We start from the raw sequence: 25,431 nt of genomic DNA on the forward strand, positions 1-25,431 counted from the left end.
TGTAGAGTTGCAACTGTATTGTTGTCTTAGCTCAATATAAAAATGTTCCACGATTATTACTTATTTGCAGAAATTCTTTATGTCTGGATGCAATCAGCTTCAATGTTATATGGGAGAAAATCGGCTCATGAATAATATCATTTTCATTTCACTCAGTCAATACGTTATATATGGACCTGCTTCATTGTATTGAACCTAGGACTTCCTCCTCGGTCAATATAACCTGAGCAGGTCCATATATAACGTATTGACCTCGTCAAATGTCCATAATTGATAAATATATCAATTGAAATCTCCCAATAGCATTGTATCACATGTAAAGTACTACAAAATTATAAAATTTATAAAAAATCTGTTTGACATGTTAGAATGCTGATGTTATATTAAAAAGATACTCTTCTACATTTAAGATACTAGGTTAATGATTTTTTTACGCCAGATTCGCGTTTCGTAGTGACGCTGGAATAAAAAAAAATTAAAAGGTCGAAACTAGAACTAAGTTGAAGGGCAATATAAAAAGCAACACATATTTTTTTTATAATCTAGCAAACGGCATCATATCACTAATTGATTTATCTATTATTTTTCCTGCTTTTAAATGCCATTTATTTAACATATATAGACGGTCAACCTATAAGAAAACAATAAAATATCCTGGTTATCCCTAACTTATCTACATTTCTTTAAAGGATGCGATCAAATTGGAACACATTAATTTAATGATATCTAACTTTCTACACAGACCATTCATATTCCTGCCCGCCTCAGGGTGCGGGATTTTCTCTCTGTGTTGAATACCCATTGATGGCCTTGGGCTGTTGTATGCTCTTTGGTCGGATTGATGCCACTTTGACGCATTCCCCGTTTCCATTCTCAATTTTATTGACATAGTTATATTTTCACCTAAATTCACATGCAACGAGGAGAGACTTTCAAACAGCTTTCAATCATACTATCAACTTTCAGCTAAGGTTTTAAACTTTGAAACTTCAATATAGCAGGAATACAATCTTTACAAAATCAAACCCTTCTGTACTGTTTAGAAAACTATAGTTGAGTATTATATAAAAATAAAATTGTCCATTTTCTCTACACTATCTGGCATTTCAAGAAAGTACAGAAACAAAACATAACCTAGAACTCCTGCACACCATAATTTTTATGATATTTATACTAATAAGGAGATGTAGTACGATTTTCAATTAATCAACTTATCACCAGAGTTCAAATGAAGTGGATATAACTGTTCGGTGTGAGCCAAGGCTCCGTGTTGTAGACCGTACTTTGACCTATAAAGGTTTACTTTTATAAATTTTGACTTTGATGGAGAGTTGTCTCATTGGCACTCATACCTCATCTTCTTATATCTATAAAGCAATTATAGGTCACCGTACGGTACGCCTTCGACGACGAGAAAACCCCATCCCGTATAGTCAGCCATAAAAGAGCCCGACTTTAGTCTAGAAAAAGGTTTGATGTATAATACAGAACATAAGTAGTATACAATAGTATGAACGGTCCCAATGTTACTTCACCAGATGTCCATTTTGACAATTAATGTCTCTTCAGTGATGCTCGGGACCATAATATTTGAAAATCCAAAATCCAATACCAACATTTTGAATAGTTGACCAAAATAAAAGGACATACAGAAGAGCCAAATCCGGACAAGGGATCAGAGCTTTGCATGAGGGAGATATATTCCTTAACTTAAAATAATTTCTAAGATCTATAAACAGCAAATTTCAATCCGTATTTTCATGCCATTACCGAAGTACTGGCTACACCATGTTAATAAGCACATATAAAATAAACTATAAAGCACCAATCTGAGCAGAGTAAAATCTCTCATAGTGTGTGCAATGATGATCATTAAAATAGTCTTTCTTGATTTGTGTGAACATTAAAACTTGACATATCATTTCGATTCTCAATATTTTTATCCTGTAAGATGCCGATATTGATTTATTGTAATAGACTGCATTGCTTTTAAAACAATTCTATATAAAATGTTAACGTTTTCATCTTGGATCTTTATTTAATCACATGTTGGATATAAATTTGACCTTGTTAATTTATTCATAGTTAGATTGAAACATTTTTTTGTAATATCTTCGATATAACCAGGGAAAGAGTGACTTTAATATGATATTACTAGCAAGAACCTTTTACTCGATGTGACATTTTTGAATGATACGTATCGTCGAATTGTCACTTGTCATGTGCAGCACGACGAATGCCACCAGTGAGTAATGAACTTCTTATATTTACAAAGAAACTGAGTTCATCAGAGGTGTTGATGGGGTTCGTGTTGTTTAATCTTTATAAATATGGGAATCAATTTATTCGAAGGCTGTAAAATTACAAATGGATGTCGTAGTTCCATACAACAAAAATAGTATTGACATAAATATATTATTGATCGTATCATTTGAAGAAAGTATTTCCTTACGACAAGGGGGCAATACATTCTAAACTTATTGAAATAGTTGAAGAAAATGATTTTCGATTACCTCCCTTCTCACACTATGCCAAATATAATACTTATGAAAATGCTATAACAAGTTAGATCTAACAACAAAACATGTACAGGGCTTTACATTTTAAGCAGAGACCCGTCTTTTGTTGAAGATTGAACGTGTATTTGGTAACTCGTGTCGTGTGATTGCTGTCTCATTGACGTTTACCTAACATTGATTTCCTTTTGTTCATCAAGAAATACATCAGAGAATAAAGTACAACGATGTTATCGAGATAGCAAAAATATTGTCCATGTGTTATGTGATTGAAAACACAAAGCAATAAACATAAATGCAAATAAAAACTAAATGAGTCTCATTGATACATGCATACTATAGTATATGTATTTTGTGTAAAGGTTCAGAATTTATTGATTGATTAACTATTGGGCTGATGCATTTATTTATTCGTTGATTTTAAGGTGTCATCCTGGTTTGCCCACTTTTAATTACATACATATGTAAACATATGGTGGATTGTTGTTTTAACAATTATAGTTTATTTCTGAATTATAGTCGTATTTTTTACCTTTTATTTTACCTGTAAAATTTTATTTTACTATATTCTGCTATTAAATCAATGAAAATGTTCAAAAGTTTTAATATAGTTTTTATCAGGAAAATGTATTGAATTTGACAATAAATTCTAACAAATAGAATAAAAATGCAACTGTTCAGTAGCCAAGCTTTACAAATGAAATAATTTGAACAGTAATCTGCATCCAAGCTAGCATTTTCTTCTTTAAAAAAAAGATTGTTATTTTACCATAGTGCTCTATTTATTTTCTTATGCAATGCATTTATAAACTTGATCCATATATTAGGTGACGACCATTGGATATTGTAGGGGGGGGGGGGGGGATTTTGAAAATAAATAACTCAGCCTTGATAATAAGAAAAAAATAATGGTTTGTCCTGTAGTAATTTGAAAATAAATAAACTGACTTAAAATGTATTAAAAATAAATAACTCAGCAGGTCTTTTAAGCCATTTTATAAATGCTATTCTAAAGTATGAGATGGCACCAGATTCTTCCAAAATTCGTCTTTTTCATTTTTTTTTAGGGAAAAACTTCCCAAATCTTTAAATAATATAATGTATAAATATTAATTTACTTGAATTAAATGTCTGAAATGGGTTTCATTTAACTTAGGTATATTGTCTCAGGAACATTTACTTTATTCTCTTAGTGTTGCTTTCCATTTGTAATTTAGTAAACAAAATTTTAACTTGACTTTATTTTTTTTTAAGGATAAAACTATATGTGAACTACATGTTTTCGTTTTATCCTACATGTTGGTCTTTTGATGTTGTCCCTAAAAACTAAAAGTCTTACACTGAAACTATATATATATTTTGCCTTGAGACCAAAATATTGTCAAAAAATAATTAAAACAGAACTTGCATTTTTGATCAAGAAAGGTTCTGGGAAATGCGCAGAATGCATGATTTTGCATACATTTTTCTATAGCTTCTTCGGGCCTTCAGCGGCCCCAAAACCCTGCGCACGAAATTTGTTTAGTTTTTTTTTATATATATATACTTTATATTACTTTTAAAACAGGCTAGTGCCATTGTTTTACATGTATGTTAAATTATTGAGAGAAAAATATATGATTTATTTATAATTTATCTATACATTTATGAAATGGAAATACAAAATAAAAAATACCCGAATATATATAGAAAACACTGATAAACTATATACCTAAGTTGGAACAGACTATATAATTGTATGCTCATTAAACCTTTTGTCTTTTTTGTTTTCTTTACTAATAAATAATTGGTGTAATTTAAAGTGAGTAAAGGGAGTAAACCGATTTTAATGCCTTCAATATTAAACATCCAACCCATCATCCAACGAAAAATTAAAACTGGTATGCATATAAATTTATATTGAATTAAAAACCTAAATATTCTTTATGATTAAAGTATAATTTTCAGAACAAAAAAATCTTTGACTTTCATGACTTTTGGATCTGGTCGTTCTTGATTCAAGGCTGCAAATCACCTCCATCGCAGAAAATTCGATTTATTTAATTTTGATTTTTTATTCTGAAGACACTTACCATTTTCTCGCCATGTTTTCTTTTTCTATTGTATTTCACACTGAAATTAATAGAAAACATATGATGGTATATTGAGATACCACCACCCGTGAGACCATCAGTCAAAGTTGTGTTTCTCTTTGCGTGTCCGCTAGCTGGTATAGTTTGGCTGATAATACAAACATAATATTTAAGAAAATCGTTTTAGAATTTAACAAAAGGACACTTTTAAGGGGACATTTGCTCTCAAGTCATCTGTTCGTTTAAATCAGTATTTAGTCAATAATAAAAACATTTAATTTATATACTCATATATAGTTTGCTACATGAAATATTTGTACAAGAATGATTTTTATGTAAACTATTGGTGTAGAACTGTATGCATGTTTCGTTTATTATAAGAGTCTGGATGGTGTTTACGGAATAGTGAATAATGGGCCAAATCTAAAGAAAAATAGGCCAAAATATAACAAAAAGAGAAAAGGAGGGCACATAAACAAAGAAAAGGCCATAATGGGACGCTAAAATATAAATAATAGAGAATAATGGGCAAAAACTATAATGAATAGAGAAAGATGACATAAATATTAAAGAATACAGAAATAAAGGACCCCTCCCCCCTCCTGTCCAGACTCTATATACGACTTTACATAAAATGTTGTATAGTCCAATATAGTTTAACATGCAGACCAAATATCATTTACTTGTCATCGATTTACAAGAATATTTTCCTCTTTAACAGACCTAATCACAAAATTTCACAAATTGTTGACGCCGTCTACATCGGCACAGGAAAAAGCGCGCCAATGTCTTGCCTCCGCTACTTTTTCGAGGCAAAACAAAATGGCGAATAGCTTTACGTCTATATCGGATGATACTACTGTAAATATAAGGAGACATTAACGACTTAGACTCTCCATAAGGGTCCGCGGAGTCGGGAATTTAAGATAAAAAGCAATGCCTATTTATATCTTCATCTCCACGTTACTTCCGTCATGACTCCAAATGAGGGTCCACACGGTCCGGAATTTAAGATAAAAAAAAACAATGCCTATATATGTAATTATCTTCATCTCCACGTTATTTCTGTCATGACTCCAAATGAGGGTCCGCACGGTCGGGAATCTAAGATAAAAAAATAAAAAACAATGCCGATATATATCTTCATCTCCACGTTATTTCTGTCATGACTCCAAATGAGGGTCCGCACGGTCGGGAATCTAAGATAAAAAAAAAACAATGCATAAATTGTATATCATCATCTGCACGTTGCTTCTGTAATGACAACACATGCGATGGAAAACATCGCGTTTAAATATCTTTATATTCACGTTGTTTTTGTTATTCAATAATCAACATTTAACTATTTCTAGTTTTATTATGAATTATAAAGTATTATTACAAAATAATATTTTACGGTATCCCTTTCTTAAAATTCATGTCATTTACAATGATGTTTTAGTTTATGCACAGAAATGTAATATGATTATTTCTAAGCAGTTGAAATATAAACAAACAACAAAAACACATGTTACACTACCTGAATAACCGTTAAAAACCAACATATGATAGTTTACCGATAAGATGATTTTTGATTGGCTGACAAGACAGTAACAGTTAATCTTCGTCCAATAGAAGGAAAGGTTATTTAGGATCAATAAGTCAAGGTTAAGGGCTATTCCGTACTTTTGTAGTGGTATATAAACACAGTAATCACTTACACACATATTGTATTTACCCGACAATAGAAAGTGATTCACATTTATTAAGCCGTCGTAAACAGTATTTGTACTAACAGAAACAGTCACTGCCAAATAATCAAGGATTACTGGTGCGAGTGATTCATTTAGAAAATTATCAATATATACTACTGTTCGATAAGTTGTATCATTTGAGACGAGAATTTGAAGATGGTATTTAATAGGGATGCAGAAATCAAAATATTCCGAGGAATCATCTGTACGACAAACAGTGAAGGGCTTAGAAGTTAAAAAAGGCAGTCTTCACATGGTCCAGTTCCGTAGTGGACACCTTGTAAAGTTACCGGTATTAGTACAAGTGTATAAAAACTGTTTTGAACATTATGCTGTTATTTACAGAGACGCTAAATATACAAGTTCAGCTGTATATCTCAGTCTGAAGAATTGTAAAGTGTTCAAAAGTGATAATGATAATAACGAGATAATGTTGGTCCAGAATGATATAGATGGAAGTAGTTTAACCCTACAGGTCAACAGTAAGAAAGATGTAAATGATTGGATTTCAGCGCTGCAATCAGAAAGTTTATCAACGAAAGGGTCTGGGTCTCCGATCTTCAAAAGAGCTGATTTCATGCCTGCACTCCATGAATCGTTAGAGGAAGATAGTGATGTTGAGGACGAGGCAGAGAATGGCGATGAGGAAGACGAAAGATGAAATTGTGATGGAAAATAGTAAATTATATGATTTTTGAAAAGAATTTTCCCATATTCTTATTTATATGTAAACATAAATGAAGAAACAATAGGTTACATTCCTCTGAACTATAATGGTGATTGACTAGTGACGAAGAAACTGTTCTTAGCGCTATTTCGACGTTGTAAGTGCAAGGAGAAACATTTCAAATAGATTGAACATCCACACACGACGAATTCATGTTTTCCAAGATCGAAATACTCATGAGACATTTTACATGATGTTATCGCTGTCATTTGTCGTACTATTATACACACTCTAATATTTGTTAACCCTCATTATTTTTTATAAGGGTGCGCAAAGGGTAAACATATGATTAAGACCATAATCGATTCAATTTATATGTGAAGTAACATTTGTTTTAAAAGTATACGTTCATTTAGTTTGATTTATCATATTGATAATTCTAATAGAATTCATATTCTAATGAAATGTATTTGTTTTGTCGATCTCTCCTTCAAATTGGAAACGTATTTACTCAAACGATTACTAACAATGATAATAAGTAAAATCTTTTTTAGATTATAGGTAAAAATGATTCATGATATTGAACTAATAAACACCACAGGGTCATTGTGTCTGTAAGGAGGGGTTATCAGATAATAAACACCATGGGTCATTGTGTCTGTAACGAGGGGTTATCAGATAATAAACACCACAGGGTCATTGTGTCTGTAAGGAGGGGTTATCAGATAATAAACAGTAGAAGATTAAGACACGAGTTTATTTCTCTACTTCAGTGCAATATTTATACTTTTACTTTGTTTGAGCGGGTTGTTTTTTTTTTGACAATTGTTAGCAGCCCCTAACAATTTATATTGATTTACATTGATCATGTTGATTATATTAAAATATGGATCACATTGATCGTTTGAATAATTAACTTTATTTTATACTTACTGTGATGATGTGCTTTAAATTTTTATTTGTTGTTTTTACCAAAATATTTGTGTATTTTTATATTTTATAAATGTTGAATAAAACTGATGGAGATGCAAACTGTTTTATTTTTTAGGGTAAAAAAAGGGGGGGGAAGGTGGGGGGGGGGGTTTAATAGGGTCGGCGAATAGTTAGATATATATTTCAATTAGAAGTTAATATCTTTAGTCATATTGCCAGCATGGTTTCCCTTCACAGGAAATTCTTCAAGTATTCTTTAGAAAACCGAGGAGCAATGATTTGACCTAATTGTGTGAAATAGGAAGATGTGTTATATATGTCTATAATACCATTGCCAATGAGACACAACTATCCATCAGAGATCAAATGACGATAATGTAAGCAACTTTAGGTCATCGTACGTCCTTCAATATTGAATACAACCCATACCATATAGTAAGCTCTGAAAAACCCCGACATGATAAAATGTAAAATCTTTTAAACGAGAAAATCAACTGCGCGATTTCTGATAAAACAATTAACGAAAAACAAATCTTGCAGACATCGACAAATAACAGCAACTGACTGACATGCTCCTGACTGAGGACGGACACTTACAAAATTTAGCGGCGTTAAGGTAGTTCAGGGGTATAGAAAAAAAATGACAGAATTTTCTTATACTTTGCCAAAATGAAGATTTTACTATGCTTTTTTCAAAACAATAATAAAAGGTATGGGTCACCGCGCTATTTTTCAAGGTACGAGTCGTTCAAAATTTCCAAAATTTGCTTAAGACTGTTCATGAAAAAACACATTTTTGTGCATAAATAGAAATCTATATGAGAGAATTTTGAAATAAAATATGAGAAGATAGGTTTTATAATATATTTTAAGAAAATAGAAAGAAAAAATGGTGTCACCGAACTTGTTTTCTTGCTACAAGTAAAAAATGAAAATTTCCCTATATGTCCAGTATAAATTTTGTACTAAAAGAGTTATCTCCCCTTAAATGGCTTATTTGAAAAATTGATTCTAAAAACACAAATATTTGGTATTGGTTAAAACATTTTCGATAATACAATGAATCACTAAGTTTTCTTTATATAAATAAACAGTGTAATCAATAAATTGCAAATCTGTCTCCAAATTTGCAGATTTGGGCAAAGAAATAGACCGATTATGTACTGTGATTGTACAATTCAAGATGGTGTATACCTTAAACAAGTTTGCGAGCGCTTAATCTTACCTTATACAATGGTTGGTGTAACAGCACACCATAAGAACACACTATACATGCTATACAGATGCATGCTTCTGTAGAGTTTACTTATATCAAATTAAAAGAATATCAAATGAAGTGATATTACTGAGAGGTTACTCCTGAAAAAGTAATTCAGTCAATGCAGAACTAGGACTAAGCCTTAACTTACCATGAGTTATAATGCGAATATCATCAGTAAAAACAGGAACCACTTACCGTTCCAGACCATTCGGAGGGCAATCTTCGGTTTTTCGTGTGGGATGGCACAGCAAACTCAAATGAACAATAATGTATGTATATAACTAGGTATACATTAAATATTGTATTTTTGGTATTAATGTTGATTCACTCATAGGGTCTTTGCATCGGAAATAAATACATTTTTTCTAAAACCAGTTGTTAGCATGGTACAGGTTATGTTCTTCTCATATTTCATTTATGATGGTATAATACTAAGCCCCTTACGGGAGGGATTGTGCTTGATTTTCATATGATGAAGACATAATCTTTCAATCAGTTTAATTGAGGTCTGGAGCTGGCATGTCAGTAACTGCTAGTAGTCATTTGTTAATTTATGTATCATTGTCATTTTGCTTAGTTTCTTTTGTTACCTATTCTGACATCGGACTCAGGCTTCTTTTAAACTGAGTTTTACTGTCCGTATTGCTGTGTGTTTGTTTATTCTACATTGGTTAGAGGTATAGGGGAGGGTTGAGATCTCACAAAACATTTTAACCCCGCCGCATTTTTGCGCCTGTCCCAAGTCAGGAGCCTCTGGCCTTTGTAATCTTGTATGTTTTTTCTTAATTTTTTTCTTAATTATTCATTTATATGTTTTGGAGTTTAGTGTGACGTCCATTTTCATTGAACTAGTACACATTTTTGTTTAGGGGCCAGCTGAAGCCCGCCTCCGGGTGCGGGATTTTCTCGCTGTGTTGAAGACCCATTGGTGGCCTTCGGCTGTTTTCTGTTCTTTGGTCGGGTTGTTTTCCTTTGATACATTCCCCATTTCCATTCTCAATTTTATAACTGGACCTAATAGGAATAACTATTACCACTAAAAAAAACTTTTCTTATTGCAGTAATGTCCTTTTTGAGTACATGGATATCATGTGTATAACAGTGTGATTGGATAAATAAAAAAGACAGTAAAACAGATGGATCTGGGTGAATGGCAGAGCTTATTTGAAATTATAACGTTTATAATAGCTTGCTTTACGGTATGCGAATTGCTCATTATTGAAGGACGTACAATGCCCTAGCTAGAGTTGCTTACATCCACATTGTTTTACTCTAGTCGATAGTTGTCTTATTCCATACCAGATTTAGTTATTCATATATACAAATCTCAAAAATTTCTAAAGATGACCAAAAGTTTGTTATAAGTTGTTGACATTTCTATTTACATGCATGCAATTTCATCTGAACGACACTTCACGACTACGTTATGTTTTTCTTTTGTTTTTTTTTTGTTTTTACTTTTTTTTTTACTTTTACTTTTTTTTTTTTTTCTTTAAGGATGTACACCTTTGAGGAGCCAAACGTTTCTAGAATTAAACTGTTTTTCTTAACATGATTTTTGGGTTTATATGACTGTAAAAAAATAATTGGTGAAGAAAAAATCATATGATGGTGCACTTCTTTTTTTGCACCTGCCATTTGAAAGTACCCAATTCTGATGATTTTCCCATTTTTCATAAATTTTTACCCATTTTTGGGCTATTATCATGAAAAAATCACAGTTTTACAATTAAACTTTTTTTCATACTTTCAATAAAGATGAATCTGAATAAATTTAACTTTAAAAAAAAACTATAAGTAGGTGTTAATATAAGAAAGTTTTATAAAATTTTGTTGCTTTTTCGTGTCAAATTTACCATGCTGTCTATTTTGTAAATTTGGGATTTTTCTCTTTTTTTAGAACAAAAAGCAAATTATTTCAACTTCTTTGTTATAAATGATTGAAAAATACATATCTAAGAAATTTGAAAAGAAAAAATTGATATGAGATGTACATGTTTCTGGTAAAATAATTTCTTGTACCCCTCACCCATTTTCTCAACATTTTGGCTAATGAGACTGACTTGATTTGTATACCAATGAGTAATACAATTTTCAGATTTTATTATAATAAAATTTGAAAATTGTATTACTCAAAAACTACTTATTGTAAATACACAATTTTTTCACAGCACAGACTTAAGTTTGATTATAATATTTTTTTTAAATTCATTGATATTTTCCACTTGTATCACATGTTTTGGCAATAATTCCAGAACGAAATTTTAACGAGACTGAAACGTCAGAAGAATACAACATTAAAGTCAATGTTTCTTTTTTTACCCCTTCATATGAAACTAATGTAGAATGTTCCTATCAATTTACACCTTCACACATAACTCTGACCATTCTATTGAGCTGTTGACATTGTCATTGTGGCTTTTGTGACATTTCGAAAGATTCAAATGAATTGTCCTCATTAGATAAAGAAAACTAATAAGTTGATAATCAATAGCTAAATGCCTTAGTAAGCATATCGGAAGATCCTTATTTCAGCCCAACCGGACCAAGGGTACATGTGAGCTAAAGTTAACACTGGTTGTCCGTCGTTGCCGGCCTTTGGCTATCGTCCGTCTTCGCCATTACGTTTTTTTTTTATTCTTTCCCCAATCAACAATCAAATAAACCAAAGGCTGGATAATCGTCTATATATATTATATATCCCTGGTGGATATTGGCAATCTTACCATATCTTTTATTTTCATTATTATATAAAAATAAAGCTGCCACTTTTTCTAAAGGTATCATATTTTACATTGTGTTACCAGGTTAGCGATTCAGGTTCCTGTGAGTCTACTGTCTTTGCCTTTCTCTGCATTCCGTTGATTTATATTATAGAAAGTTTTATACAGACAAGTCAAGGGAGGTCATTAGTTAATCGAGGTTAGGTATATTTAGCCGTAACTATATAATATGAATTAATGTTGAATATGTAATGAGTCCATTAAAGGCTTTATAAGTTCTTCAGTAAATCCTATATGGTAGAATAAGAAAGTAAAATCTATTTGAAGAATAATTACAAAGTTCTATAATACGTTAAGTATATCAAGCGGAATTGCATTAAAACAAATGATGTAAAATGCTGTGATTTCCGTACATGTACGTGCATGTTTATGGAATCTGGTATTGTGCGCACAAAGCTAGTTTCGATATTGTTTGATTGGTTTTGCTTAAATATTCTGTTGAAAGGTTATTAGCTGTCAAATTCAATTAAAACTTTCACCATTTCATTTATAACGTACTTAAACGTATATCCAAACATCAGGGGGAAGTAGCGATTTGGTCCAGTTGAAAAAATCAAAACGGTGCGTATGATCACGAAGAGCGCACCTGGTGCCCCTACTAAAATTCGAAAAATTTGTTTTTGCATTAAAACGGTTTTTTTTACATCGAGCTGCTCATTTTGTTTCGTTCAATATCAATATAATAAATGTATTTAGACTGCTTTATAATGATATACCAATTATAAAAAGGCTAATCAAGCAATTCAGGAAATGGTTTCAATTAGTAACAACCGTAAACATTATAATAATCAATGACCGAAATGTACTCTGAAGGCACATGGCCAATTTTAAAGCAGCGTGTATTTATTTCAAACATATACGTTTTACAAATAGATTTAAGACGTCTTTATATTTTTTGTGTAGCATTAGTTGGGGTTTCGTTGATGGCAGAGCCTTCGTGTTATTCAAATATCAATATCACGTACAGGATATTCGATACTCGGTAAGCCTTTTATTAAAATCGCTTATGTAATACTTTTCCTGTTGAGGAAAACTTAACTTACTGACGTTGGGTTCATCTGTTTTCTCTCTGCACTTGAATTGTTAGATGATTCAAAGACAGGATTTCTGATGTGATGTTTTTATCTTTGATTTAATCATTAAAAGATTCACAAGGAATGAAAAATGCATTGTTGTAGATAAGAAATAACCTGTCTGATCAAGTAAATCAGAACAGTAGAATACAGATTGTACCCGTCTATAACTTCTGATCTTGTTTTATCAGATTCTGATATTCTTATCCCACAAATATCCATGTCCTCGCATCAAAGATTTATAAGATTCATTTTGTTGGTATAGTTACATGACCTTCCAATATTTGTTTTGCACTGTAAATATTTCATTCTTTCAATTTTTGAATGAAGCATTTTATCAATACTAGTTACCCCCGATAAAATTTTAAGGTCTTTTTTTCGTGTAAAACTGTTGAGATATGAGTTATATCAAAATAATTTATGATTTTCTAGTACACAACACATGTTTCTGGAATAACCTTCATTCAATTCAATTCAATTCAAAGTTTTATTTAAAGTCGATATTCAATAAACTACATAACCACAAGCTCTAGTGAGCTTTTCAAATGGACTGAATAACAACATATATACACACATACATAAGTCATGAAAACAACACAATTCTAAACATACAGTGCATAGTAAGATACCATAGATGACATATAAAAGTTAAAAAGCATAGTATGCAAAATAAAGTATATCTTGAAACATAGCACAAGTTAAAATGATAAGCACAGCAGATAATAGCAACTAAAAAAGCTAAACAAATCAAACAGTCACACAAAAAATAAAAAATAAAAAAGCACAGGCACAGGCACACAAACACTATATGCATGCACTGCACTGGCATGAGCTGTTATTTGGATCCCATGTTTGTACCAATTTTTTGAATTGGTCAAAAGATGTTTCCATTCGACAATGGTTAGGCAGCTCATTCCAGATTTGTGCAGCGTTATCTTTAACCATACCTGGTAGTTCTGACTCTCGGGAGTACTGCTGTTTTCTGTGATCTTAAATCATACTTCTGAATTATGATATCTATTAAATCATGAAGATACCTTGGACTTTTTTTGTGAGTTATTCTAAAAGTTTCTATTGCAATAGTTTTTATTCTTCTTATTTTTAAAAAAAGTTAATTTTGACTTTTCTAGCAGATTTTCGTATGAACTATTATAATCTTCATAGATGAATCTAAGAGCTCTTTCTTGATTTTTTTTCCCATTTTAAAAGATTTGTTTTCGCTACACTAGTGCCAAATTACTGGACAATAGTTAAAATTCGAAAAACTGAATGAGTAGTATACTGTTAACCTACCTAGCCTGTTTAAAAGAGGGGCGAAAGATACCAGAGGGACATTCAAACTCATAAATCGAAAATAAACTGACAACGCCATGGCCAAAAAAGAAAAAGACAAACAGACACACAATAGTACACAAAACACAACATAGAAAACTAAAGACTAAGCAACACGAACCCCACCAAAAACTGGGGGTGATCTCAGATGCTCTGGAATAAATATTTACTCATTCGTTTTAGAATATTTAATTGTCTTGATGCCTTTTTACATATTTCAGATAAACGATTGTTAAAGTTTAAGTCCGAATCTGTAGTTATTCCAAGAAGTTTAACATTTTCTTCATCAAGGACATTCGTAAACAAACATTTAAGCCAAAAATATAAAACATTTAAGTGCATATACCACTGAAAACATTATAAATTCTCTTTAATTACACCGAAAATCGAATTCATAATTGAAGGTCATGATACTATACAAAGGGCTGTTGGTAAAATAGCTTTTTGTTTGTAAATTTTATAAAATTATTATCCCAGGTTCCCTTTAAAGGGTTAGTGCATGTGTATATTTACATTCAGTTCTCTAGTTTATTCATGCCTTTTTTTTTAGTTGTGTTTATATACATTTAGCCTTTTCATTTGTAAAATTGCTCATCAGTGCTGTATTATGACATTTTTGTCTACTGGGTATTCAGACCACATTCTTTTTTTAGGGGGATTCAGAAAATGCAGATGTGTACGGAACGTCCCGACTCGCATGGTTAAAATAGGTATATTCGTCATGGAATATACAACTGAAAGGAAAGTAATTTAAGGCATATCCGATGGAAGTCGTGAATAGTATGCACAATCGTGTAGAGCAAATAAAAATCTTCAGTTTAAAGTCATATGAAACGAGTTTCTGGTGATCATGATGGTAAGGAAATAATCTAACCAATGTATTCATATGAACTAAGCTAAGTCCTTCGTGTTATTTTTTTTTTTTTTTTTTTTTTTTACATTTTATACAAATATTTCCTTCTATGATTGTTGATCGAACAATTTGGCTGCAAATTAACTTTTGGGTTTGTTGCCGAATATATCCGATCGTGCCCTTGATTAACAATCAACACAGAATCACGGAATACGTGTTTAATAAGTGACATGACAGAACAGTGTATACTTGGTTTTTATATCCAGCCATGCTGGATCTGTGATTACTTCGGATTTTTAAGATAGTTCACAATTCTGAATTGGATATACATCATGCAACATATAGTGTGTTTTATGACAGGCGTATGGCTTGAAGAAAGCACATACATATAGAATAATACATGGTAAAATCCGTATCGCATGCTGTATCACCACGAGGAACCAATATCAGTCCCGAGGGCCGAAGGTCCTTAGATATACTATGATAATAAAGGGCACCGTGAAACTTGGTTATTATATAATAAACTTGACAACAAATATTGGGAAGATGGGTTGCATTCTACATGAGGGAACAGCTGATAGTATCGTTAGTGAATGCATTTAAATACATGAAGATACATGGTCTTAAAATGTAATATTTGCCAGTTTCATAGCTCTATATTGAGCATGTAATAAGGTTATTAGAAACATCACGATGTGTATATATCTTCTAGTATGAACGATCCTGAATTTTGTCCTGACTATCATGAAACGGGATAAGCAAATAAGGGAGTTTATGAAAAAAAAATCCAAGTCAGCTGGAAAACTACAGGAAAATCATCATTTTGTTGTCTCTCTTATATTTTCGGACGATTTTAAAAAAGGATAAATCACGGATCTGTTATATATCATGAATATGGTTCTATTAAAATATATGATTAACAGATCAATATATGGCAAAATCCGTATCGCATGCTGTATCCCCACTTGTTTGTCGTTTATTTCAGTTGTGATCTAGAATGTACGTGTTTTATTTGTTCACTGAAACACGAAAGAAGTTCAAGGGATTCCTCTTGTCATTATGTATGCGATTTAAATGTGCCAAATTAAATGATCCACACCAGTCACGCTATTCCCTGATACATGATCGAACTTTGGAATATTTTTAGACATCAGAATGTTCCATATACTGAGATAAAAAGGTAAGCTTTGATTTTCTGTGCATAAGAAAACCGGACATTCTTGATCGGGATAACAATAATCAAAATTAATGATAAAATTGGAAGGACGTAGATCGAAAAAATGTCAGACAAGACTTTTGTTGAAGCTTAGGGAAACAGTTGTTATGTCAGGTAAAACGGAGAATCGGTATATTTTGCGGCAATATTTGGCTTTCTTTCAAATTTTATTTGATAATGGGTCAAATTCGGCAATCGATAATGATAAAACAGATAAAAAAAAAATACCATTAATATTATTCTTTGCAGCGTATATTAGGGACTGTGCAATATTTATCTGAGGGCCGATGCAAATTTGGACGGGGAACATACTTTTCTCATGCAAATAACTAGCGGGGCGTAAAGTTTTTTGGAAAAGACACTTGGCGGGGCGCATCATTTAAATAAAAATGGCGATTGCATAAAAAAAATAATTAAATCAGAGTAACAAAAATAAGGAACCATTCAAAATTTATCTGAGGGAAAATGAGGGTTTGATTTGAAGGACAGTGCAAATACTTTTTTACTGTAACTTAATGGAAATGAATTTTGGAATTTGTAAAAAGAGTAGATATTGGATATTCACAATGTAGCTATGAAGTGTAATGAAAATCCCATATAATTTGAAAAAGAAATTGTAATTTTCAAAGATGACTGTCTAATCAATTTTAAGTTAAGTCCTTTTTAAGATAAGTTCATTTTCAAATAAGCAAGGATTTATATACATTTCAAATTGAGATAATAACAATGCAAAATAGGTTTTCGTTCAAGGGTTTGTTGCTTTTTACAATGTTTTATTCTAATTTCATCTTAAAACATTCATCCCGTAGAAGGAAAAAAACTGATACAGGATGTGCTGCTATATTTTGGTTGATACATCAAAACGCCTTTGTTGTGAAATAATTAATTCTAGTTCCTCTTTACTAATATCAACTAGTTAAGGGTTATAATAAGTCTCTTGAATTTCAAGGTTATTTAGTTGTTTTTCAGGGAGCTGCACAAATGAGTGTTATTGGTGTGAATAGGGAGTTTTGTTTCACTTGATGAAAACATTATGTAAAAAAAGGTTATGAAACAAGATAGTATTTTTAACTTGTATTATCTAATTTTGTTCGATTGTTAGATTTATAACAAAGTCATTTTAAAATTTTGTGAAAATTTTGCCTGCAGTGTTGTTGTATTTTTTGTTTTTTTGTTTGTTTGTTTGTTTTTTGTTTTTTTGTTTTTTTTTGGGGGGGGGGCGTGTCTAGCCACAAAGCAGATATTGTCTGTGCAGCACAAAAGCTTTAACTACCTTGTTTTTTTCAGTGGTGAGAACCCTAGATTTTTATAAATAAATTCTATAATTTTATTACTTTATCTTTTATAGTGTACCAGGACATTTGTAAAGAATAGAATTATATGGTTATTTGATTTAAATGATGTTGAATGACATGTACACACATCAATATAAGTTTCAGTGAAAATGAATATGGACCGGCCCATCCCTCTAATAAATTACGGTCCCTATAAGTACATGAACTGGTAAAACAATCTGAATGCAGTATATTAACATGCAGGTCCAATTGCAACTATCTGTTATTGGTGATTTTCTTGTAATTTGGTGACCAGACATGGTTAAAAAAAATTATAAGTTGGTTATGAATACAATCAGAATAATATTTACATTTATTTAATTTGAAGTATGCACATTTTAGTTAAAAAAAATTATCATAATAAGTTTTGATATATATTAGTTTTCTGATTATTTAATAGCGGGGTAACTTTTTTTCAATAAACTGAAGCGGGGTAAGAACTTTTTTTTTAATAAATTTTAGCGGGGCAGAAATATTTTTTAAAATAATTAATTGCTGTACACCGGCCCAACCTGCAGATAATTATCTTATCGCATAGTCCCTTATAGTAATCATGTACGTGTGTTTGTAGCAGAATATTAAGATATTGTAGAGTTGCCAATCCATTCAGATAATTGTTTAAGATGTGCTAAATGGTATGGATATTGATAACTAATTTGTTTTTTATTTTGAGATAATATAATCTTCGAATCACCATCTGATAAATTTTCTCTTGGTTTCGTTTAAAAGAAAATAGAACAATGACAGCAAAATGTTTTTTTTTTTAATATAACTTAAGATTTGGCATATAATTAACAGATCAACATAAAGTCTTCAGCAATATACAAGTTTCTATGCAATATGTTGAGTTCCAAATTGACAAAAGTTTAGAGTCGTGAATAAATTTAATTGAGATATGCCATCAATGCCAAATATTCTCAATTACAAGATAACCGCTGACGAGGATTCTGATATGTGACAGGCACATAGACATTTGGCGGGGTTAAGATTTCAACCCTCCCCCTTTGGCCATATGGGTGATATCTCTAACTTTAACCAGTTAGCCAGCATTTAAGACAGTCGGCTCATAAACTCGATGACTTTAACCGCATGAAAGTCTTAGTGATTGAATTAAACATTCACTGCAGTGGTGTTAGGCGAGATGTTCGGGAAAGCTTCTGGATAAAGGAACAAAGTCGACTTTATCCAAACGGCATCAAAAGGAAGTACTAGCAGTTTAATTCAATTATTTTATATATATACATGCAAAATTTACACAAACTACTACATTTTGGCATTTTTTAATGTATAGATACGCTGCCACGTCTAAATAGTATAGAGTTTTGTTTTGTTTTATGAAGTGCAGGATTACGGTTAAATCAATAGTTCAAAATGCACCTGTATTGCTGTTTTAAACATGAACAACTAGTATTGTATTGTAATACATTAATAAAGACATTTGACACTGAAGACGGCTATTTGTTCTGCCAAAATATTTGTCAACACGATTCCATCGTATATAAGTACCGTTGCGCAAAATCTTAAGACTTTTATATAATATTTAATCAGTTTTAAAAAATAACACTCATAGTATTTATTAAACATGGACAAAGATATCACTTCGACCTAGTAGTCTAATAGATGTTTTACAAGATAAACCATTTAACGTCTCTAATTAATAATATAAATGTGCATGTTCTACTTTAATTTTTTACCTTGAGAAATTTAACATCGCATTAATTCTTTATTTTACTGCTTTCTTTAACAAATAATTGAACTATTATTTACCTAAATGCTGATATGAAATATGCACTGATTCTTCCATCTTTGTAGTCTTGCATCACTTTATGTTTATTTTGACCACGGTTATTGTGATATAATCTATGTGACATTCGCCTTAAGTGTAGATCTGATTAATTGAGGTTATACACAAGAAAAACTGGGGAGTAAAACTGCAAATGGAATCATTCATATTTGACTGTAAAAGATACAATTATAAATATTCCATTCAATTGTTCTTATCAAATATTGAACTCTTCATTAGCAGTTGTTATCATGAAACAGAAAATTAAGCCCTGGTGAATTGCACTACATGTAGGTGATTCTACATCATATGTTAATTCAATTTTAGAATTTTGGAAACTCATCATTCTTTGATGATAACACGGAAACAGCAGTAACACATCAATTTGAATCAAATTTTCAAACTTGTAAGGCACATCTGATTATCGACCGACGACTCTCTATCAGATTTTATAAAATAAATTATTGTAAAGTGTTTTCTTCTATTGACAATTTAAGGGGATATACCTGGAGCATTGGAGATAACTCTTACAAATAACTAAAAGTCACTTGGATGTTTTAACCAGGCCGTTAGTCAGACAGTAGTCTATAAAGTCCATTGTTTACATTTGATTGTGAGGTTGGTGCTTTAGGCTACACCATTATAGACAGTTGGACAAGGTTGACTCTACCAAGCGTTAACTGAAGGTACTATTGTATATTGTACAAAGATTCATAGAGACAAAGCTGATAGAGGTAGGCAATAAACATACAAACACTTTAAAAGGAACTTTTTAAAATTTGGAGGTTTATTAATTCTGCAGTTTCTGAAAGTCTTAAAGAATTTGTAATCAAAGTAATTTTTTTACATATACTCAAACAGGTCAACTATTTGGATTACACAAAGATCACATCATTTTCTCTGTCAGTAGTATAATACCATTGGGATTAATGGGATTTCCTCAGGTTTACCTTGATTCGTATCTTATTGTTTGGACATCGGTAAACTACTGTTGTCCCTTATCAATTTACCTGACTTGAAAATTATGACATTGATTGATTGATTGATTGATTGATTGATTGATCGATTGATTGATTGTTGGTGTTTAACGCCATTTTTCAGCACTATTGATATATCGTGGTGGCCAGTTTGTATTGGTGGGAGAAGAGGGAGTGCCCACAGAGAACCATCGACCTTCGGCAGGAAAACTGGCAATCCCAGTCAATTAAGATTGGAGTCGAACGCATCTGCCACGTGTGGGGTTGGTCAAGCAGGAGGCGGTCATTATAGATTTACTGTTGTTGTTTTTGGTTTTACTATTTTGATTTTGGTTACTGATCTACACAAAGGCTATTTTAATGGCCAGGTCGATCAGCTTGGCAACCCACTAATCATGTCGATGTTTTACTGGTAGACGAAGCATGTTAAGAACCACTGTTGGGAGACGGTTGTAAACGGGTCTATCTCCGAACACCACGACTACAGGGCCCTCGGACGTTGAATGTCAAAACACCTCCCCATCCACAATGGGTGTTGGAGTGTATGCGGACGCGGACCATTTTTTGTAACTGTAAGGCGGTGAATTAGTTTACAGCAACCAATAAATAGTATATCGTTGAACATTACGATCAGCATTACATGTTGTAGTTTTTTTTATAACAAGAGCTCATTAAGCACGTTCGTTTAGCTGTGAGGAATGAGACAGGTATGAATTGTGATGACGAATGGATGAGGTTTCAATGGTAAAATGTTGTGCCCAAAATGATAAACGGTGGATTGAAACTGTACCATGAATTGACCAATCAAATCGTTTTGCTGATGTTCGAGAGTTTGATATTGCTACTACTTCTGCTGCATTAAGCTGGGATTAAGGTTATTTCATTATGATTTTTGGCTACTCCTGGTGTGCTTATCTTTTTCTTTGGTGAGTTTTCGAGATATTTTCGTGGCTGACATTTCATTGGTATAACCCCAAGTTTCGATAAGCTCGTTATCCTCATCCTCCCTGGAACGTAGTATCGTTGATCATCTTGTAACTGAATTGCTGGTATGGGTGGCTTTGAGAAGATCTTGTATAATTCGTATATATTAAAATAAATTTGTAAAATAATTTTCAGTGGTCCCTGACTGAAATTAGTTATCTTCTTTACGCTAAGATTAAAGATTGTCATGACGACGTTTTCACTGATCAATGTGATTAACTTTAAATTTCAGGTGGAAATGCCGAAAGAAAATGATAAACTAAAAACGTTAGAATATATCGGTCTTCTAGTTCTTTGGGAGGCTATCGACATGGTTACAGATTGGGTTTTATACTCTGATGTTAAATCAATTGAACCAGGTTTAGTTTATGGACCGCCTGATGATGGCCTTATTCGTGCTTTGTTAGCTTTTTCAGTGATTGGAACATTAACTTTTGTGGCTCAAGTAGTTATTCTTCTTATAGAATTTTTTAACGAAGGGTGGCTTACATAAGAGGACAGTGTACAAAACTTTGTGTACGAGAACGATGTAGTCTCTTTGCTTACAATTATTTTGGAGGATTTTCCACAGGCCGTGATTACACTGACATTGGTAACCTGCAGAGAGGAAGGTATCAGTTATGTTCAAATAGCAAAAGCCATTTTACCAATGATAGAAATTTTAGCAAGAATAATGTGTTCTTGTGTTAAACTTCGCGAAGAAAAAACCTCATGTGACCTTTTGCATTTACTGGGAAAGTGTAAAGAAATCAAATGGAAAAATGTTATTGGATGGACGCGTGTGCTTGTGCTACTGGTTGTATTTATTCTAAATCTTGCTATGCTTATCCTTTCAACAACAGAAACAGATGTTGATGTTTACGGTAACAGTAGGTCAACATTAAAAGGGAGACATTTTAAATATATTTTTGACGAGAAATACAATGATGAACGATACCTCAAAAACGTAGGAATATATCTGCACCATCCAGCGTTCGATTCCAAAACACATTCCTCCAAAAGTTGGATCAATTTAATTGAAATATATGATCTTGAAAATGCAAATGCTGAGTTTAGGCTTTTAATTGATGCAGAAACCAAATCTAATTTTACCATCGAAAAATCAACATGTAAAGATCCATTTCCAAAATTGTCGGAATGTTTTCAACTTCTCAAAAATGAAATAAAGATAATTTTCCCGTGTAATAACTTTCTCACTAAGTATTATACATTTTCCTTACGATTTGAGTTCAAAGAAAGAGATATTCCAAGTTTACTTCTCGGGGATGTAAATTACAATTGGAAAACCGACATAACCGGAAATTGTTCTCAAAATATTGGCAATGAAGTTATTATTCCATCGGTACATTACTTCCGTAGTAAACCAGATGTAAATACAGCTCATCATCTAAACTGGGCTAAATATGGTATAAGATTCTTCAATAATGATGATTTAATTGACGTAAGATACCTGTGGAAGACCAGCTTTTCCAGCTGTCAGAGCAATGGCAGAACTTCGCCACATTTAGATAATGGCATAAGACTGAACTGTGCATGATTTGTCCAATCTAACTCATATGTTCAGTGTTTGTATATATGTATCATATAAGTTTTGAACTCTACTTGCTTACTCGCGTTAGATTTTTGTCTTAAATGTTCATATTTATATTGATAAGTTAAAAATGTTAAATGTCATTGTTTTATGTTATCACAAACAATTCTATACTGACAAATAGTTCTTTTTTAATTTATTGGAACTCAAGAAATACGGTATACATCATATTATTTTGGATATAGAGTTTAATTGAGCACATTTTTCGAATTATTTGTAATGTTGATTGTTTACCACTATTCCTGACAAAAATTTAAAAAAAAACCTATAGTTTTGAAGATTGAATAATAATACTTGACTTTTGCAAATGTAGTTCCTTTTGAATATAAAATAGTTCTATGTTAAGCTTAGTTGCATAGTCGTGCTGTGATGCTTTTGATAGCAAGTTAACAAAACGATATGTACATTATTCAAATCTAATGTTATTCTGTTGATGCAACGTCAAACTTAGATGATTTTGACGACCTCTTTTACCTGAATGTATGACTTAACAATTTTTAACGATTTTGGCTTCCCAACATGTTGTTTCTATTGCCGCTGACCAGAAATTAATTTTCGAAATACGAATGTAGTCCATCGAATAGCTTTGGTATCTTGTAATTTTTGAATTACCATTACTTGTATGATGCCGTTGACGGTGAAATGTTAGGTTATTCCTATCCATTCATTTTGTACGGGCACGGACAACATTATTTCCATTTTGTTAACTTGATAATTTTTGTTGAAAAAAAGATATCGTGATCTCTAGCTTCTTATTACATTCTTTACAGTCTTTTAGTATGTGTTTTATTTTATCTTCAATCAGGAAGGGACAATTCTCGATTTGGCAGGATATTTTTCAATATTATCTATATTCAATATTATTTTCAAATCATTTGATACGTTATTAATTGGTTAACAACTGATAGCAAATAATAACTATATTGTATGATATATTTAATTATTTGTATTTTTATAATCACAGATAAATTCCATATAATCTCTTCTTTGAGTGGAGTTCATTATATTACTTTCTAAAAGTAAATTTGGTATATATCACCTAGTATTCACCGATGAATCGGGAATTACCACCCTATCTGCACACAGTATGCTGACTCCGAAAAACAGTAAACACACCTGAGGCGAGCACGTTCACATGAGACTACCGAAGCAATAAGACACGTTAAAATGTCAAGATAATATAAAAATAAAGGAGATGAGGTATGATTGCCAAATGAGACAACTATCCACCAAAGTTCAAATAAAGTGGATGTAAGCAATTATAGACAACCGAACGGCCTTCAACAATGAGAAAAACCCATACCGTATAGTCGGCTATAAAAGGCACCGACATTAAAAAATATGAAACAGTTCAATTGAGAAAACAAATGGCCTAATTTATAACAAAACAATTTACGAAAAACAAATATGACAGACACATTTTTTTTTTTTTTGGAACTAGATATAGCTTTCATTCACTGCGAGTACTTTCAAATCAGTATTTTTTGTCTTTAGTGATTTGTTAGCAATTGTTGTGTTATGTGCTAATCTGATGAGTTAAGCTTGCTATGCGGTCTGGATTTTCCTCCTTAAAGAAAGTCGTACAATGACCTATAATTGCTTATTTCTACATTATCTGGTCTCTGAGAGAACTTTGTCTCACTGGCAATCATCCCACATCTTCTGATATAAATTTAATCGCTTTATCACTGAGATGCAAGTTTTGCATTTGTAATGAGAGCTGCCTCCTCATTGAAATGAAGCTTAGTTTGTTGAGAGAAAGGCGTTGCTTCATAAATCTGCCTTGTCATAGAATTTGGCGATTTGGTGACAACTAGTTACAGACTGTATTTCATTCCACTTCATTTGCAACGTAGTCATATTTGTCTTTTCGAGTAGTACTGATGCGTACTGAAGGTAAATATATATAGCATAGATAGATACAATTGTAACAGTACTGTTGTGGTAGTAATGCAAGGTATAGGCAGATATGTATCTTGAACAAGAACATATTAGAATGCATCATTAGTACTGATTTGATCAAAGGTGTCAAACTGTGGGTAGGCGTCTAAAACAGACACAGAAATAGTTTAATCAGTAGCATTGAGGTGTCAAACTTTGTTCATATTTAGATATCTATGAAAAATTCAGATTAATAGTATCTGTAATAATTTGGCGAATAATGGTGGTAAACTCTAGGTATACACTGTATGAAAGAAACAATGACAGATTAAACTAGTAAAAAGGAAAATTACAAAAGTACCGAATTCTAAGGAAAATTCAAATCGGAAAGTCACTTATCAAATGGCAAAATCAAAAGCTCAAACACATCAAACAAATGGAA

The 25,431-nt window shown here is 31.9% G+C and overlaps 1 long non-coding RNA gene and 1 pseudogene across 1 annotated transcript; both read left to right on the plus strand.

The window, feature by feature from the left end:
- The first annotated feature begins 6,260 nt into the window (after positions 1-6,260).
- Positions 6,261-8,020, plus strand: LOC127726308 (uncharacterized). The gene is made up of 2 exons (XR_007993491.1): positions 6,261-7,636; positions 7,683-8,020. It is a non-coding gene; the product is annotated as an uncharacterized LOC127726308 (long non-coding RNA).
- An 8,219-nt stretch (positions 8,021-16,239) lies between these two features.
- Positions 16,240-24,093, plus strand: LOC127726307 (uncharacterized; annotated as a pseudogene).
- The last annotated feature ends 1,338 nt before the right edge of the window (positions 24,094-25,431 follow it).

This window comes from Mytilus californianus, unplaced genomic scaffold, assembly GCF_021869535.1.
Source record: "Mytilus californianus isolate M0D057914Y unplaced genomic scaffold, xbMytCali1.0.p SCAF_17, whole genome shotgun sequence".
Lineage (NCBI taxonomy): Eukaryota > Metazoa > Mollusca > Bivalvia > Mytilida > Mytilidae > Mytilus > Mytilus californianus.